Source organism: Leptosomus discolor, chromosome 6, assembly GCF_034619465.1.
Source record: "Leptosomus discolor isolate bLepDis1 chromosome 6, bLepDis1.hap2, whole genome shotgun sequence".
NCBI lineage: Eukaryota > Metazoa > Chordata > Aves > Leptosomiformes > Leptosomidae > Leptosomus > Leptosomus discolor.
This window is the reverse complement of record NC_141396.1, coordinates 10453772-10471918: the sequence shown is the minus strand read 5'-3', so window position 1 is coordinate 10471918 and position 18147 is coordinate 10453772. Positions and strand designations below refer to the sequence as shown.

Genomic DNA, 18147 nt, shown 5'->3' with positions numbered 1-18147 from the left:
TCTTCTGAAATAAATGAATGAAACAGGGCTGGAGGAGCGTGTGGGGAAACTGTTAGGGTTCCAGAGGAGGCTGTCAGAGTGATGTCCTTGGGTTCCTGACTCTCTTAGTCTCCCAAAGCCAGAGGGCTGGCTGGGCGCAGGCTGAATGGCTGCCGGGTGGGATGGGGTTGCAGGGCCGTGGTTCGGCAGGAATGCCCATGCGTCAGTGGGAAACCACGGGGCGTGGTGTGGAGCCGGCGCTGGCTGGGGAGCTGTGAAGACAATGAGTCTGTGGTAGGCATTAAATGATACTAGAGAGCCAGTGCTAATCTCAGTTTTGTGTGGCATGGTCTGTTTGGATTAAAATGCCAGGGTTTCAGTTTTTTCTCTTTATTTTTTGTTGCCAGCTCTGCTATCAGCTAGTCTAGGGTCTTGAAACTAGTTGTTTAATATCTTTATTCCACTGAGAAAGCAGGAATAGCTTTCCTGTGCATATGTCATAAGGAGGAATTAGCACACGTAGGCCAATTTCTGAACTTTACACCAGGCCCTTGTATCCAGTTGAGTCACTGCATTTTTTTGCAGGCTTTTAAGTTTCCATTTCAGGGGGCAGAATGATGCCTCTCCTGAGCTGGGTTAGATGGCACGTTCTCTGCAAATACCTTATTGCGGTGGTGGGAGACCCTGGCAGCCCACCCAGGCGAGAGAGCAAACTCCGAGAAAGTGTTTTGGTCCCAAGCCTGCCTGAGCAGTGGCTTTGGGTAATGCCACCTCTTTGGCTGAATGCAGATCGTAAGGTTGAAGACCGATCACGCGTTCTTTGCTGGGACTTCCCCCACCCACCCCCCTCTTGCCCTGTGGCTTACTTGTGTGATACTGTACGGGGCGAAGGCACTGTAGGTTACTGTATTGCGTGTTCAGCATTCACAGGCAACAGAGATGTACCTCCGTGCTCTGAACTGTTACACCACGGTGAAGTATGTCATAAGGTATCCAGAGATGTTTCCCCCTCCTCCACCGCCCACATGCCAAAATAAATATCTGATATGAAAGTCAAGGTACAGAAGCCAGCTGGATTGTACAAAAGGTCCTGTCTCCCTTCTGTTGTTGTTGGGTTTTTTTAATATAATTTTCCTGATGGGTTGAGTGACTGCCTACAGTAAAAGAAAAGGACGGAGAAGAGATTTTGGCATTTCTTTGAGCAGTAGCATGTTCCTCCTTTGAAATCTGGGAATTTTTTTTTGTTTACTTTGGGTTTTTTCTTTATCTTCTCATTTGGCCTTTTTTTCTTTTTTCCCCCTCCTGTTTTCACAAATGGAGGAGAGGAGAAATTGTGTGCATGTGTGTATGGTGCCCTGCCAAGCAGAGAAACTAAGCAGACAGCCTCTATTGCTTTTGCTCTCACATCTCTAACTTAATTATGGGGGAGGCAAGGGGTGTGTTGTGTTTAATGTACTCCATGCTTCCAAAACTCTGCACTTGCATGCTAGGGGCTGACCACTGGCATTGGCTTTCATTAATATTTTTTATTTACGCTTCCCTTCCGAATTACTACTTTTGGTTTGGGGGCTTCTTTGTAGGGGAATTCTTTTATTTTTATTTTTATAATTGCTTCTGGATCTACAGAAGCTCATGTTGAAAATCATCTCAATGTCACTAGTCTTTAGTTCAACAAGAACGCTATAGAAAGGAAAGGTTCTGTCATCCATCAGATTTTCTGTTCCATTTGTTGAAGATGAAAGGCGAGCGAATTTAGTGCTCACTTTCTTCTCCTTCTGACAGTTATTGATCCTCCCTGGAACTCTGCAATTCGCACTCCCAGCCGGCCCTGACATGGGGAATCCCCAATTCATTATGTGTGTGTGCTCACTAGCGCCGCAGCAGTGTGGCTGGGTTGCCCTTCCAGTTTCAAAGCCGTTTGTTATTTTTCAGCTGCACCTTGTGAGGTGGGATTCCCCCCCTCCCCTTCTCACTGCCCCTTTTTTGTTTTGCCTTATGAGACTTTTAATTTGGAAGCTGTTAATGTCTGAGAAACAGCTGCTATAGCAGGGAGGGTTAAGTGTTTTCAGAGGCTTTCTTGATTTGTGCAAAATAGGAAATGGTTGCATCTTTTTCTTTGATTCAGCGGGGAGAGAACCTGCAACTTACTTCTTTTTAGTTGAATTTTATGGTCCTCAAGGATGCAAGGTTGTCAGAGTAAAGACAGCCTCTCTGTTAAAATCAAGATTGTGGTGTGTGTTTCTTTGACGGCTTCCATCTCCAGAAATAGGGCTGCAACAATAAAAGAGGAAACAATGTAATGGTAGGAGGTATTGTGGTCGTCCATGTCCTTTTCCCCCATGGCCTTTAATTGACGGTATGACTGGATGGATGGGAGCAGAGACTGATGGGTTTCCTCCACAGCTGCCTGAGCTGGCCAAAGACAAGCCCAGATCATTATGTTGCAGACTGGAGCTGACTTGAACCTGGCGAGCACGGTGCATGGGCCCAGGTAATGTGCTGGGCCATATTCTGCTGCATGGTTGTGTCCTGTGTGTCAGGCCTGGCAGGGCAGCCTGCACGGAGGCACCTGTCTTCTAGGAACAGATTCGCAGTGCTTTGTGTTTTTTCAACACCTCCTGTGCTGCAATGCGGTACCTCCCCTTCTGTGAGTGAAGATGGTGAAGTCTTACACACGAGTTTTCCTGAAGCTTCTATTGTTTGATGTTAATGACAGCCTTTAGTGAAGGCCAGTGAAGGTGTAATCTCTTGGCTATCCCCTGCTGAGCAATAACAAATGCTATAGCTCTGCCTTTTGTTTGTGTAAATGTTTATGAACTCCATCCCTCTGTCCTCCCTGACCAGCTAGGGACATGTGTCACCCTTGTTGTTCTGGTCCTCCTCCTTCTCCAGGCTCCTTTGTTCTTGGGGTTTACTTAACCCTTGGCCAACAAAACACAGTTCCTACCAAAATCTTGGAGAATAGAGGGGAATAGCCTCTTTCTAAAGAGGCAAGACCTACGTGGTGTGCTGTGGGTCACGACGTACCACCTCAGGACTCAGTCTGGAGCTTGCTGTAGGAGGAGAGGGCAGTTGGACTGGTGAGTGCAGAGCTGATGGCAATCAGGCTTCCCCCAGCTGGCTACAGGCTTTGCAGGAGGTTGGCGGGTACTTAAGAAAGGGAGTTTCACATCTGCTTTTGTTTATTCTTTTTGCTGCAGGCAAGACTGAAAACTTAATAAATTGCATGAAACCTAAGGAAGCATGAATATAAAAGAGTATTAGATAAATTACAGAAGCCTGCCTACCTGTAATATTTTTTTATAACATAAATGGTACGTGTGTGTTATTTCTCTATAAAGTACCCACATACCCCAGCCTCTCACTGAGGCTCTCTTGTTTAAACATTCCTGTGTTCTTACTGCTTCTGCTCCTCAGCTTCCACCTCTGACTCCTCCCAAATTTTAGCATCATTCTTTGGTGGCAGGCATTTAACACACCAGTGCTCTGAAGATGTGATGACGGTTTGTCGAAGGGTATTTATAAAGCGGTTTTTAAGTATTTTGGAGGCTCATCTCTGAAGAAGCAGATGAAAGAAAAATCCTTGTAATGCTGGTAGCATATGCACGCTGTACAAAGAATGTCTCAAATACTTTCCTTAATATGTGCCTGTATTTGCTGTAATGTTCTCACCATTTTTTCAGCACAGCTCTCCTGGCAGGGGCAGGGATGAAAGCGGAATTGCAAGAGAGAAACAATAAACTTGTAAAACAGACACCTTAGTAAGAGATACTGTAGCTTCAAATATTTGCAGTTCCTTTGTGAAAGAATTGGCATTGCACATTAACCTTAATATAAGTGTAATATAGCATGTATCTGAAGGCAGAATCGAAGAATATGAATTTCTGCGGCTAATGGTTTTTGAATAAATTCAATACAATTGTCTGGCAGTTATTAGCTGAATGTGTGAAACGGGGGCTATGCAACACTGTATACTTTGAAGACCTTGAACTATTTCTACCAGTTAAGAGCTATTAGATAGAATCCGCTGAAAATTAGCTTCATTCAGTTACCATACAATATAGTGAGCTGTTCTGGCAAAAAAAGCATTCTCTGCTAGCATTGAGGCAAAATAAATTCTTCTGTCCTGAATGGCAGATAGTATCTGACTGAGGTCAGATAACCTGGCTTCTGTACATGCACACGTGTTTGTGCCACCCATACACATGCGTAAGGAGATGTGTGTCTAGATGTAAGTGTTGCCGTACAGTTTGCGTTGCTGTCTTGCCTGGCATGGGCAGGTCACAGGCCTCCCTGGCTCTCACCAGTCACTGACTGACCCTGTACAAGTATGTGTTCCCTGCTCCAAAACATTAGTAACGCCGCATTAGATTGGACTTAATTTGGGTTTATACAAAAATAACCAGTGCCTGTATTATGCAGAATGTCAAGCCGAATATTTGTGATGGCTTTTCCGTGCTTTATTATGAATCCTGTGGGCCTGATGGGAGGAGAGCATGAGCGAGGATGAGAAGGAATACAAAGGACCAGCGGAGTTTGGCTTCCCGTATGCTGAACGTCACAGTTCAGTGCAAGCCAATGCAGAATTAACGTTGCTCACTCTGGTGTGGCATCTGGGCTAATTTGTCTTGCTAATTACACTGGGTGTAGAATTATGCTGATGCCATTAACAGTGTGCATGACCCAAGCCAGTATCCCTACCTGAGCTTTCTGGTGCCTCATGAGTGTCTGAACTTTTGTGGAGCTGGTGACTTGGTGAGACTGGCAAAGCGTAAACATCTTTGTAGACTAGGGCAGTAGTATGCTGTCGATGTACTTACATAGGCAATACACGCTTTATATATTGTTTTTAGAGAAGATAGGCAACTTATTTGTCAATGTCTGCTAATACCAAGTGTATGTAAGACTAGCTCATTAACTGTCCCATTCTGTACGGTCGACAAGGAGCAACCAGATCTTTGTAGAGGCTTTATAGGCTGTATTTAGCAAAGATGTTCTTGTGGACAAAGCATGAGAAGTGGTGATTTAAGTTAGCACCTCAGTGAGCAGGGCTGAGGGGGATGGAAGAGTGACCGGTACCTGAGGAGGGGTGGAGTCATAAATGATTTTCCATTTTATACTGAGAATTGCAGCAGAATGAACTGGAGAGGAACAATCTGGATTCAGACATGATTGATCCTTCTAGGGTGTACAAGGGATAGGTAACTCCATAAGTTAAGGAAGCCAAGAAATTGCATCTGGTGGCAATAAGATTGGTAAGCTGTTGAAATGGATGGCTTTAGACCCCACTGACTGCTTCCATGTCCTTTTCCTGTCTTTATCCTCTATATCTGCCCCAAATACTGTTTGGAGTAGTATCACTGCTCTTGCGAAAATAAACCATATACTGAAGAGGCAGCAGTCAACTCAAGCTTGTTGGCAGGAGTGGTGGGAATGCAAATGTCAGTGCATGATTTGAAAAATCTGGTACTCTTGGAGGGGAGGGTTTTTCTACCACAAAACTAGCTCATCCATTTTCTGATAGCATCTGTAGACAATGGATCTCCCAACCTTACATGGTCTCTGGCATATTACAAGATTCCGTAGTTATGGCCACTTCTAATTTGCTCTGCAGACTACTAGAGGAAAGAGTTTTGCTTCCTGCCTTGAAGTGTTTAAAATGCAGCTGTTCATCCCTGGAAAAAACATTCCGGTAAATGTAGTCCCAGTGTTTTGCAGGATGTGAACCTCCATCAGTGACTGGTGCCCCTTGTGTTTGTAGCTGTGGAAGGCACTGTCACTAGGGTGTCATCAGTACTAAACCCTACACGTAGTTGCTTTACCCCCAAGTCTTTTCACAGCATGTGTGAGTTTCAGTATAAAAATCTAGGATGGATTCCCTGAAGGAACTGGAATTTCTGGGTGTTGCAAAGTCCTTATTAGGAAATTGGAAAGATACACTGATGAGTGTGCCTGTTTAAAATCAGATAGTACAAGAGTTCCCACCATTATTCTCCTTCTGGAAGGATTGCTTGTTAACTAAGTTGGTGTTTCAAATTAGAATGAAAATGGAAAAGAACAGTAAGCAAATGATTTTCTTGGAAGTTTGGGTATTTACAATATTTAGAAAAACGATAATTGGATAACTCCTCTTTGAACCAGTAACAATGTACCAGTAGATACTGGGATCAACTTTTTTATTTCTACTTTACTGCCTCTTCAGTGAATCTGAATTTAACTCTTTTCTGTACGTGTTCTAGCAGCTTTATATTTATTTCAATATTTTTTTCCCAGGATAGCCCTGCATGGAATTACAGTCTAGTTTTGTTATCAGGAGAATGTAGCAATAACAGGCCCATATCATGCTGCTTGCATGTGGTACCTCACCATTTTGGGTCTATGAGAAGTCCTGCCCATCAATGTGGGCCAATCACTCTTACACTGCAGCTGAGAACCTTAAATAACTTTTATTTATACGAAGGCACGAAGACAGATTTGTGAAAATGCTGTTTGGAACTAAATGTTTTAATGTCCAAAATTAGAGTATGTTGTAATCAGTCTGACACAACTCTAGCAGAACAAAAGCCCTTGCATGGGCAATAAGTCTTGTTAAATTTCTAACAAAGTTCTTAAACTAACTTCTGGGGTTTTGTGTCATTAGTTGTGAAATTCTGGAGTAATGGTTAAATGGCCAAGGAGTACAACTCCCATTTTGTAGCCCATGGTAATTATTCTCTTACTCTCATTTTTGTTTTAAGCCCATGAGAGATATTGATGTTCTGGTGGATCTGATATTTTTACATCCTTCGTGACTGTGGATTGTGGGATCTCTGCTGGGCTGTCTGCTTGCTGCTTCATTGCAAACCAATTGACAGCATGGAAGATGGAGACTGTCTACCATAGCTGGGGGGTTGGCAAGTCCTGAGCAACGTTATCTTCAGGCTCTGTTTTCTGTGCAGTGTTCCTCTAATAGGCAGACCTCCTTGAAGCATGGCCTAGGGAGCTTTGGAAAGCATCTCAGATGGAAATGCCAGACAGTTGTTTTGCACTTGTTAGCAGCTTTTATCCGGAAGCTTTAATAACTTCACTGCAAAGTGTTGTTTTACAACTGGCTTCTTTGACAACCGTGGGTCTATTGGTAATGAGGGAGCTTATCTTATGAAAGTGCTGCAAAGAAATCAAGGAAAGGGGGGCCATGGGTAAGTTGCTTTAATACAACTTTTGTTTAATAGAGGGCTGAGTTTGTACAACAGATGGATTAGCAGATGAGATTCCCCCTTACTTCTCCAGTAATTCTTTGGAGAGGGTCTTGACTCTAACTGCCTATCTGCAAAAGAATCCATTCTTCTTTCCCTAAGTTTTGCACACTAATGACAGAGATGAGTGAAGAAAAATAGCTCATCCAGCTGCAGGCTTTCTAACGCAGCCATTAAGTTTCAGGCAAGCAAATGTTGGAGAGAAAAAAGTGCTCTCCAGCAATTGTAATTAAGGGAAGAGCACCAAATACCTGTAGCAATATGTCAGTATTTTGAAATAATGTTGCATCATGTTTTACCTGTAACTTCATTAATGATAGCATAGATGGCCTCTTTATCTTGCCAGCATCTGCCCTATTACTGGTTGAGACTAAGGGCCAAGCATGTGGAGTAATTCTGTTGAAATAGTTGTTTTTGTGTTTTATGCAACTGACAACCAAATCTGGCCTCTGGAATTTATAATCAACCAACTAAATTAGCTTTGAGCTCACTGTGGGGTTTGTTCTCCTGTAACGCAACAAAGGCAAGCTGCTCAAGGCAGCCTATGGCAACGCTGCCTTACGTTCAGCTGAGTATCCATCAATACTGAAACATCTCTCATGCTCTAGTTGAGGGTCACATCTCACCTCTGTTGCTCAGCACCGGAGGAACTCAGGCTCCAGGCCAGGGGCCTCCAACTTGTCATCTGTTGACTTGTGACCATGAGTGGCCGTTTCCTAAGCAAGTTGTAACATGAACGTAAAGATAATTCAGGATTCACATGGGAGGCAGCAGCTCTGCTGGGTCTTACCCAGTCCTGTCTGCTGTTTGGTACCAGGGGAAATCCTCCTGGTGGCATTAGGGTTGTTGATTCCAGTCTTCTCTTTCTTGGTCATATGCTTGGAGCTGGTGCGTAACCAGTGATGGATGTTGCACCACTTCACTGTCTGAGTCATGGATATGTTTAATACAAATTTTGTAGGTGGCAGGCGGCCCATTGTTTAAAGAAACAGTTTCCTTCCTCACACAGCCACCTGAAACAGGTCCTCAGCTTTTCTTTTGTTACCTGGTCTTGTGTTCTTGCTAGATGTTTCACTAGGTTTTTCAGAAGAACTTGATCTGTGCTGGTTGTGGGTCCAAGCTGGGACAAAAGAAAACAATGCCATTTTCTGCCCAGCCTGTCCATGGATGAAGTGACTGGAGGAAAAAAAGACTGATGAGCAGTGCTGAGTCTGCCTCTCTGGAGAGTTAAGCGGGCACAAGGGAAGAAGTAAAATGCATTGCATTGGATCAAAACGTGCCTTTTGCCTTTGGTCACATGTGATTTGCATATAATAAGGTTTATGTATTGTGCTTTGCTCATGAATTTCTGTGCACCTACAGTCTCAAACTTGTGCCTTCCCCTGTCATCACACACAAGCTCTCAGAAGCGTGAAATCATCTCTTTTCTCCTCCTACAGGGAACGTTCATTTTAGCCCATGCTGGCAGCTCTCCTTCCCTTTCTAACAGCCATTTCTGCTTTCTTCTCTTGAGGCTTTGCTCTTACGACAGCCCCTTCCAACTCTGTGCCTATGCTTGCATCCCTCCTCCCATGCCATCCTCAGTTGGAGCTGTGGGGACATAGTCCAGACCAGGCCAAAAATTCTTCTCTTCCACTTTCCCCCAACCTATCTCATCTATATTACATTCTTAAAACATTTAGACATTTATTTTTCAACATTTAAAAGTATGTATTTTAAAACACTTTCAATTTAACAAATTTTGGTTGAAGTATCTCTTAAAAAGCTTTCGTTCTCTTAATTTCTCTTGGTCACCACTGTTCTTGGGTTATGTCTGTGGGATATTGCTTGAAGTCCTCTTGTCTGCCTGTTGTCTTCTGGGTGTTTGTGACTCTGGTGCTCCTTACCAATTACATAGTGCTTACAGTCAAGGTGGGATGGCATGAGCTGTGCACTTGTTCACAAGCCCTTAGCTTGCCTCCTGAGCCCGCACTGTGTTTGGAGCATGAAGACCTGCAGTTCACCATGCTGTGTAGCTGCAGAGGAGGTAAAGCCATTAGCAGGATTCGATGTTTGCTTCCTGGAGGCAGCAGTGAAAGCTCAGATTTACATCACTTCTGTGATGACATAATGATTAGAGGCGGCGGACTGTACATCTCATTCTGTTTCTAGTGTGACATTAATGACAGCACTGAAGTTCACTGTTTTTCTCAAGCAAATACAAGATGCGTTTGCTAGGCTGTCCACAAGTGCCCAGGACATTGCCTTGCTAAAGGAAGGTGACAATATTTTGGACTTTGACTGTGACCTGACAATGTTCAGAGAGGGACACAAAAAATCAGGGTCTCTAGAGTAACTGGTATGGGCTTTCCTGTAGCTGTCCCTGTTGGGCCCTGTCTCTGTCTGAAGATGGACATGGGTTGTTAGTACTTACAAGCCTGCAGTTTCTTGTTCAAACTGAAGCCTTTGTAGTTTTCTGGGAGTCCCGGCTTGAAATCCAACCTACATGTTCTTCTAATGCTTGGCGACAATAGTAGCTGGTGATGTGTTTGTGATTTACAAATGTGCTTTTAGATTTTCAGGTTAATGCTGCCAGTGATAATAGGCAAAATAATTTGCCCACACTGTATGCAATTAAATATACAGATACTCTTTTTTTATGAAGACCAGCTATTCGCATTGGTGCCAAGTGCTCATGTTGCATGGCTGCAAGTGGCTGTGCATGAGTGGATGTAGTAGAGATTCAGGTCTAGACATTGTTAATAAATGTAATTTCACTGCCAGTAACACTCAGGGTACTGGATTGTGATGACTTCAGATGTTGTTGTGCTCTATCTTGTCAACTCACTGTTTTGTGAAACTTTTGTATGTGTTCAGAGGTGTTTTTCTTTTTTCCTGTGGCTGGTAGCATAACAGTCCCCTCTCTACTTTGGTGTCTGCTTAGCACCAAAGCTGCCTCCCTCCAGTAAACAGTACACTCCTTCTTCCTCATTCAAATGTGTAGTTTAGATTATTTCAAACACTCCTATGTGCTAAGGGATATTTAACAAATACATGTGCTACTTTATTCCCTCTAATGTTCTTAATATTTTCGAGATCTTGTATTGTTGTTCTCTCCTACTGAATGGAAGGAGCAATTTCCTTTTAAATTTTGGCTCTAAACCCTATTCAGATAATGATATTTCCAAGATACTTAAATCCAAGCTACCCTAGCACCAGGCTTTGGGATACCCATGCAGATACGCTGCATGACACCTAACATATGCTTAGCTTGTGCATTTTAGCCATATGATAGTGTTCTTAGCCAAGTCAATTTTCTGTTCATTTTTTTAATTACCATTCTGTGAGACATTGTTTCATGTGTTGTACTAAATTTCCAAGTGTCTGGTCTCTGTTACAGTACTGTTCTCATCTGTTAAATAGGCAATTTCTTTGGGTAACAACACCAGAAATAAAATGATTTGAGTTTGGCTAAGGCAGCAGGATTCTTCACAGCGCTGCGCCTTGGTTTGGCCCATATCTCTCCAAGGGTGAATGAAACTACTTACGCATAGCACTTAATTTACAGTGCTAGTGGTCTTGTGTGGAGTGGTAGGGGGGAAGAGGGAGTGCCCTTTGCAAGGCACGGGAAAATGAATGCGTTGTCTCTACTGCAACCCACAGGCAGAGATAGTGGCTGCAGTCTGCTCATACCCTTCTGAAAGGTTGATCTGCCTTGCTGCAGCCCCCACTGTCCTTCTGCTGAGTGTTTCTGTCACACCACTATGGCTGAGGTCAACGTGCTTTTCTCAGCAGATCTGCAGTGGGTCAGTGTGCCCAGCCCGTATTGGAAATGTGAGTTTTTACATCGGCCAACTGCACTGGCTGACCTTGTAGGCTCTTCCCTCCTTCCTCTTGGGATGCGGTTGAAGCCCCAACCTCCTTGCCCTGGCTTTGGTACAACGTCATGCCAATGAGAGCAAGCTTGATACTTCCACTGAAGCATGAACTTTCCTTTACATTTCCTACTTTTTCCCTGCCCCAGCTTTGTCCATGTCACTCTGAATGTATGAATTCAGTTCCTCTGAGGAAACCCTCCCAGAGCAGTGGCCATCAGGGCTACAGTAGTGGCTCTTCAGTGACTTTATTCCCATGTGCTGCCAATAGGAGTTTATATTATTCAGTATAAACTTACTTCTATAATTTAAACACTAAAATTTCCTCTCCTGTTTATTAAACATCATGAACAGCTGCGGGATATGCTTCTGCTTTCTGCTAACCAGTGGCAGTGCTGTTTTGGCTTCCCCTGTTTTCCCCTGTGGAGCTCATTTTGGCAAACTTTTGGGTGGCAAAGTAGTGGCTCTTGGGTATGCGGATGTCAGGAGACACTTAGTGGAGTGCCTCCTTGGTGGTCACAAACTGGAGGAGATAAGTCTGACACCTGAGTAGGTTTTATTGTTGTAACTTTGCTTAATTTTCCTTTCTTTTGCTGAGAAAATGTCCATCTTCCTTTTGGAACCTTTGTGGTTTTTTCTCTGCACACTTTGTTTCTACACTGTTTTTCTGGTGTTACTCATTTTAGAGAAGTTTTATGGTGTGCTTCTCCACTGTTTCTGTTGTCTTTCCTGCTTCTTCTCAAAAACTGGTCTTAAAAACGAAAGAGAAAAACTTAGCCCTCTCCTTCCTACTCCTTTCAGTAATAATTTTGTGTCTTGCACAATATTTTTAATTAACCCCCTTATTTATATGTTTTTTATAATAGCTGTGGGTTCTCCCCACTCTGGGTGCGCTAATCTAGCCTGGTTGTAAATTACAGTGCTTGCACATTAAAATAAATTGCAGTGACGCAGGGCTGTGGCAGCACTGCTGGAGGCTCTCCTGAGCCCACCGGGGTCTTCATTGCATGTTTAAAATATCTCTGTTGTTTGCTGGATTTCCAGGATATCTGGCGGGTTAGCTCTGTAAGGAGGAGCCTTTCTTCGGTAGTTTACATGTGGGGAGTTTTCTTAATCGAGTTTTGGAAGAGGGAAACAGGAGGGCAGTAATTAATCCCTTGTGTTTGATCAGCAAATGTGTTTGGGAAGCGGGGAAGAAGAAGGTGATGTTGACATTTGAGGAGGTGGATCTCTCTGGCTTTCATGTTGAGTACCAGCTGCTTGTTGGAGGACATGGGACATCGGGGTGCCCTCAGAAAAAGAGGAGAGCAAGCCGGGGCCCCGGGACTGGTAAAGCTGCAGTTAAAGCCGTAGTTCAGCCAGGTGCTGAAACCGTGTTCTGATGCAAGAGGCAAGATCTGTGAGACCATTCACGTGCTTCAATAGCTTACTGAATTTGGATGTAAATGCCACCCTTGGAGAGGCCTTGAAAGCTGAAAATACAACCTACAAAATAATGTCAGATCTGTGCATCTGACACTGCCTTCCCCTCTCCCCGTGCCACATCGTATTACACCTACTTTAAAAAGGCATCTTCTGTAGCTTAGTGGTTCATGAAAGGCATTCATAAAAAAAAAATACTACAACTGTATATATATAATGATATAAAGGCTAATAGTTTCTCATGCTGGGAAGATTTGTAGTGCTCAGTGTAATGTGCACAAACTGTATTTTACTAGCCTGATCCTTGCGGTGAAGGCCAGTTCTACCTGATTTTTTTGAAAAAGATCATCTAAAGTCATTACATTTGCAGATTTTCCCCACCACCTGTTTTTATGTCTGTAAATATGTACGACAGGACGCTTGTTCTTTGTTCTGAAGGCACGTTAAGATCAATGCCCTTGAGCATGCACCCTCTTCTGACTGTCTAAAAATTTGTTAAAGGCATAGATCTTGATTACATTCTCTTAATCCAAGCCTTTTCTTTTAACCCACCTCTTAAAAGGAAGCGTACATGACAGTACATCACACAATATCTCAGCCCTTTCCTGACATTTCTGTGGAAGTAAATGAAAGGTGTAAATTAAAAAAAGCAAGTGTTTGTGTCTCACTTTAACCTTCTGTTATGTTAAATGGCTTTATTGAAGAGTGCCGGCAGTGTTCTCAAAAACTTGGGAAAATCCACTGTGAGCCATGCAATTAGTTGCCTTGGGAGCTGAGTATGGAGTTCATGATGTTTGATGTGAAAATTACACGGACACATCTAATTGGGTGTATTTGCACCACACAGGATACCGAATAAAGAGGTGAACTCTTTCCCCCCATTCCTTGCTTGTTTTCTTCTTTAGTTGAAGTGTTTACCTTGAACTCTTCCCAGTCGAGATACTATTTATCTAGGAACACGGATCGATCAATAGGTGCACATTCCCCTGTGCAGATTTTGGAGAGCGGGGAGGGGGGAAGAGCAGCAGAAATGGCACTATGAGCCTGGAAGGATCAGGGAAGATGAACTTCAAGCTACCTCATGCTTCCCATTATCATTCCTTAGTTGTGACTTGCAGTGCCTATCCCAGCCCTAGAGCTCTGCTCTTTCTGCAGGAGTCAATGGCTAATTTAGAGAGTCCCCAGCACTGCAGAATCCATTACTCATAATTTCTTTTAGTGGTTAAGTTTTGCAACATAAACTTATGAGGATGTTTTCTGCTGTGACAGTAGTCTCCAGTGTTCATCATTCTTGGAGCCCTTTCTGATTTCTTGCTTTAATGTTTCTTGTTAATGGTCTTCAAAATTAAAGAAAAATCAGCAGCTGATACCAGCTTTCATTGTGAATGCACATCTTAGGGTATCATTCCCTACACTAAGAAATCTGCTAACAAAACCCAGAAATCCAGCACGTTTTTCTCACTATTAAACCTTGTATGATCTGTTTGTGCATGTGGGTATAGCTGTCCTCTCCCTTCTTCCCCCTTTAAACCTCTAGAAACTTGAATTATGTGTTGATCTTTAAACAATTTAGTTTCATTTTTCTTTGGTTGCAAATATAACCTGCCTGATGAATGCAGCTAAACTCTGAACATATTTTAAATATTCCATGTTTTTAAACAGTAATAAAGACTTAAAGTAAAACATTTTCCAGTAATTTAGTACTCTCTTCAGTGCAGTTATTCAATTATTGGACCACAAAGGCATTCTGCAGTTTGATGTTATTAAGAAATATATTAGCAGAAAATACTCTATTATCATCTAATGCTAATAATCAGCTGGTAGGAATTAGAAGTGAAGATGTGTAATTGGAATTCTTGTGGCTAATAAGATGTGAATTATAAAGACGTTTCCAGGAGAGAAATCTAGGTACTATTATAAGAAACTGCTATTTGCATTTTAAAACATTAGTAGGCACAGTGATGAGATCAGATTGATTTGCTTAAAATATCAACGAGGCACAATAATGGAGATTACTGAATAGCACTTTGATCCTAGAGCAACATCACTGTCTTGCACCCTTTTTTCATTATTTGCCGTTCTGCTATGGGATGCCTTTTCCTGACCTCTGCAGTAGCTTGTTTTTAAAGCATTGGTGTAGCAGGGAAATACGTACTGAAATGCAATTCAGGCCACCGGTTCTCTAATAGGTGCCCTTCTCCTAGCGATGGCTGACGTGGTGTAGCAGATAACAGCATACAGTTAGTCTTTCCTTTCTCTAGCAAAGGGATAGATCTTACAAGCGTTTAAGGACACAGATTACGTCTTAAGTGCAAGTTTTTGCAGATTAGAACCCAGTTGTGTCTGCCTGTCTGTAGTGTGTGTGGGGTTCCACCAGTGCGGAGTGTCTTTTCCTGAGCCATTTGCAAGTAGATTACACCCTAAAATTACGGCCTTTTGTTGCCCTGTTACTGCTGGATTCTGCATAATTGTAAGTGTTGTTAATGGTTGTAAAATTATCTGCGCACTGAATTTTGTCTTTGACCCCTGCATCAGTGGATTCCACAGGTTGATTGCTTGCCATTTACGGTAAGGGGAGGGAGAGATAGGGGTTTATCCTTCTTAAGGGCACCTCCCTGTTTCTAGCCTAAATTTGACCTTTAGAAACCTAGTCATACTCAAACTTGATAAATGTGATTTATTTTTTTTTTTTCCCCTTGGAAGCTGAGAGTCTTCAAATGAGGCCAAATGTAGAAGGCTGTGAGAGGGTAATGCATAATGAGGCAGTCTTGCTTTCCTAGCATGCACTGGCTCTGCAAAACATTCAGAAACATTCTCCTAAATTCTTAGATTGGTTTTAATCTGTTGCTCTTGGCAAGGACTGGTGCCTTTGGGTTGGGGAGTTTGCTGGAGAGAGCAGACAGTATTGGAAGTGGTTTCTTTGAGTGCTACGGGCTCCCTGTAGAGATAGTTGGAAGTTCACCACACGAGGAACCGCGTGGACGCAGCATGGTAGTGCAGGAGAAGTGAAGGCAGGATCCAGGTAAGATTCAGTGACTAGGGGAGAAGGACGATGGTAAGAACAAAGTGCAGTGTATTGCCTAGGGTCCAGATGGAGGTAAGGATGTCCTGAGAGCCTGTAGGGAGCTTGCTGTGTCTCTGCTGTGTGCCCACAGCAGATGGTTTAAAGTGCTGGAAACTGCAACAGATCTGCTGTAGGGGAAAAAAGGGAAAGCCAAGTGGGAAGATGAAAGGTGAGCAGAGGAGCAACCTCTGTGTTTGTGCAGTTTGCAAGCTTTTCTGGGATGTGGTAATGTCTTAAGAATCCAGTTAAATTCCCAGGCAAGCAAGCAACGATTAATTTTTCTGCAATTGAAAGTGTGTATCTTGTGTATCACCTCTTATTTTTAGTTGCGTAGCTGTCTCAGAAGCTAGGAGGCAATCTAACTGGAGGATGCTGTAGCTTCACAAGCATTTAAACTAGCCCAAACAGTGGTGCTGTTGGAAGAATTAACTCTTACCCTCTGCCTTGTGCTTGGGCATATGTGAACCAAATTGGAGACTGGGCTGTTAAAACATTTTTTCCCCCCCTTTATTTTTTCTTGACCCCCGCTCCCCAAATTAATTTGAACCCTACATCAGCTCCTCTCTCCAGATCATCATAGGCAGATCAGATGCTTTTGCTGATGTAAACAGGGAGACACAGGAATAAGTGGGAAAAGGTGTTACTGTAGGCTTACAATGTCATTAGATGGGAGAAAAAAGGTAGCTTTTTTCCTTTGTCATGGCATATAATATTTGCATTTTAAGAAGCTGCAACATTCATCAGTGTAAGAAGAACTGAACAGTGCTCCCTGCTTTCAAAAGGAGATCCTTTCTAGCCAAATTTAACAACATTTTTCCAAATACACATGAACTTTTAAAAGGGGTTGTAGTCATGTGTCAAAGGAAAGGTGTGAGGACACGCATTAGAAAACTGGTCTAATGAGAGAATAGTGGTGGCTGTCATGGGGAGGGCTGTTGTTTCATCAGGATATGCTGGAGTGTGTATTTTTGATTTGTCAGTGTTAGATTTTTATTTTTCTTAAATTTTTATTTTTAAGAAAAGACAGCGGAGGTGTTTTAAACAAGTACAAATAGAAGGATTAAGAGATTTCTTAAAAAACATGGTGAATGAACTCCAGTCCCCTTCAGAGGCTTCCCTTGCTGTGTCTTTCTCCTCTGTCTTCCCCTGCCTCACCTCTCTCCTCCCAGGGAGAAAATTTAGATGCTTTTGCCCAGAAGTAAAAGAACATTTTTCACTTAAAGGATCAGGAGAACAATTTTCTCTCCCCTCCAGCACCCTGGGCTCCATTGCTCTGGGTGCAGAATTTTGGTGGTTGTTCCTTGCCTCCTTGGGTTTTGTTTTGCAATAATCATTCTTTTTAATACATTTTTAATAAACAAGATTCGTTTGAGGAGATCTTTAAATGATGCTGCAGACAGCAGACAGAATGCCTTGTCCTGAAACACTTCCTCTTGTCATGTAGATAGTTTTATTCAGATAAAAGAAACGTTGCTTTCAGTATTGTGTATTTTATTGTTGCACACGTGTGGGTACACACACATACACAGTAATGCCCGTTCTAGCCAGGACAACAGGAATGTAGCAGCATTGAAATAAAAACCCAATAATGTGGCTCTTTAACCCTTTTTTGTGTGAAGCTTTATATGCAGATCTTTTTCCTTGCAGCATAATATTCTATTTGAAGTGGAACTTAGCTCTTAGTTAACACTGAAAGTGATAAGTTGTCTAAAGCCCTGTTTAGACAGAGAGAGCTTATTTGGCATCTGCATTAAGCTGTTTGACAAAATGTTTCGAATGTAATTAGTTCACATCAAAGGTGCACCACCTTTGGTGGCGGGTAAGATGGATGAGAACTAAAGATACTGAGATCAGCATGACCTGACTAAAGACCTTGCAATTTAAGGTTTTACTGTTTATTACATTTTATGTTTTAAAAAAAGGGGAAAAAAAAAACCCACAGGAAAACACTCTAGCACAGGATTTTTTGAATTACTTTTTTTAAATAATTTTCAGAGCTCTTCCAGTGTCTCAATTGTACAAGCTCTTCACTAGTCATGCTCCTCATACTTCAAGAGAACACAGTGGCCTCCAAGAAATATGATTTTTAGTGTGTCAAAACAGATGTGAAGAAATATGTTGTATTTAAAGCCTTATTTTAAGGTATATTTCTGAGAATATGTTCATAGAATAGTTTGGGCTAGAAGGGACCTTTAAAGGTCATCTAAGTCCATCCCCCTGCAGTGAGCAGCAACATCTTCAGCTAGATAAGGCTGCTCAGAGCCCCATCCAGCCTGACCATGAATGTTTCCAGGGATGGGACTTCTACCACCTCCCTGGGCAGCCTGTTCCAGTGTTTCACCACCCTCATTGTAAAAAATGTTTTCCTTATGTGTAGTCTAAATCTGCCCTGTTTTAGTTTAAAACCATTATTCCTTGTCCTATTGCAACAGGCCCTACTAAAAAGATTGTCCCCATCTTTCTTATAAGCCCCCTTTAAGTACTGAAAGGCCACAATGAAGTCTTCTCAGAGCCTTCTCCAGGCTGAGCAACCTCAACTCTCTCAGCCTGTCCTCATAGAGGAAGTGCTCCAGACTCCTGATCTTCTTCATGT

At 42.6% G+C, this 18147-nt stretch overlaps 1 protein-coding gene across 9 annotated transcripts in view; it reads left to right on the top strand.

The window, feature by feature from the left end:
* Positions 1-18147, top strand: part of TCF7L2 (transcription factor 7 like 2) — a 181053-nt gene that overhangs the window by 81303 nt on the left and 81603 nt on the right. The window lies entirely within an intron of this gene.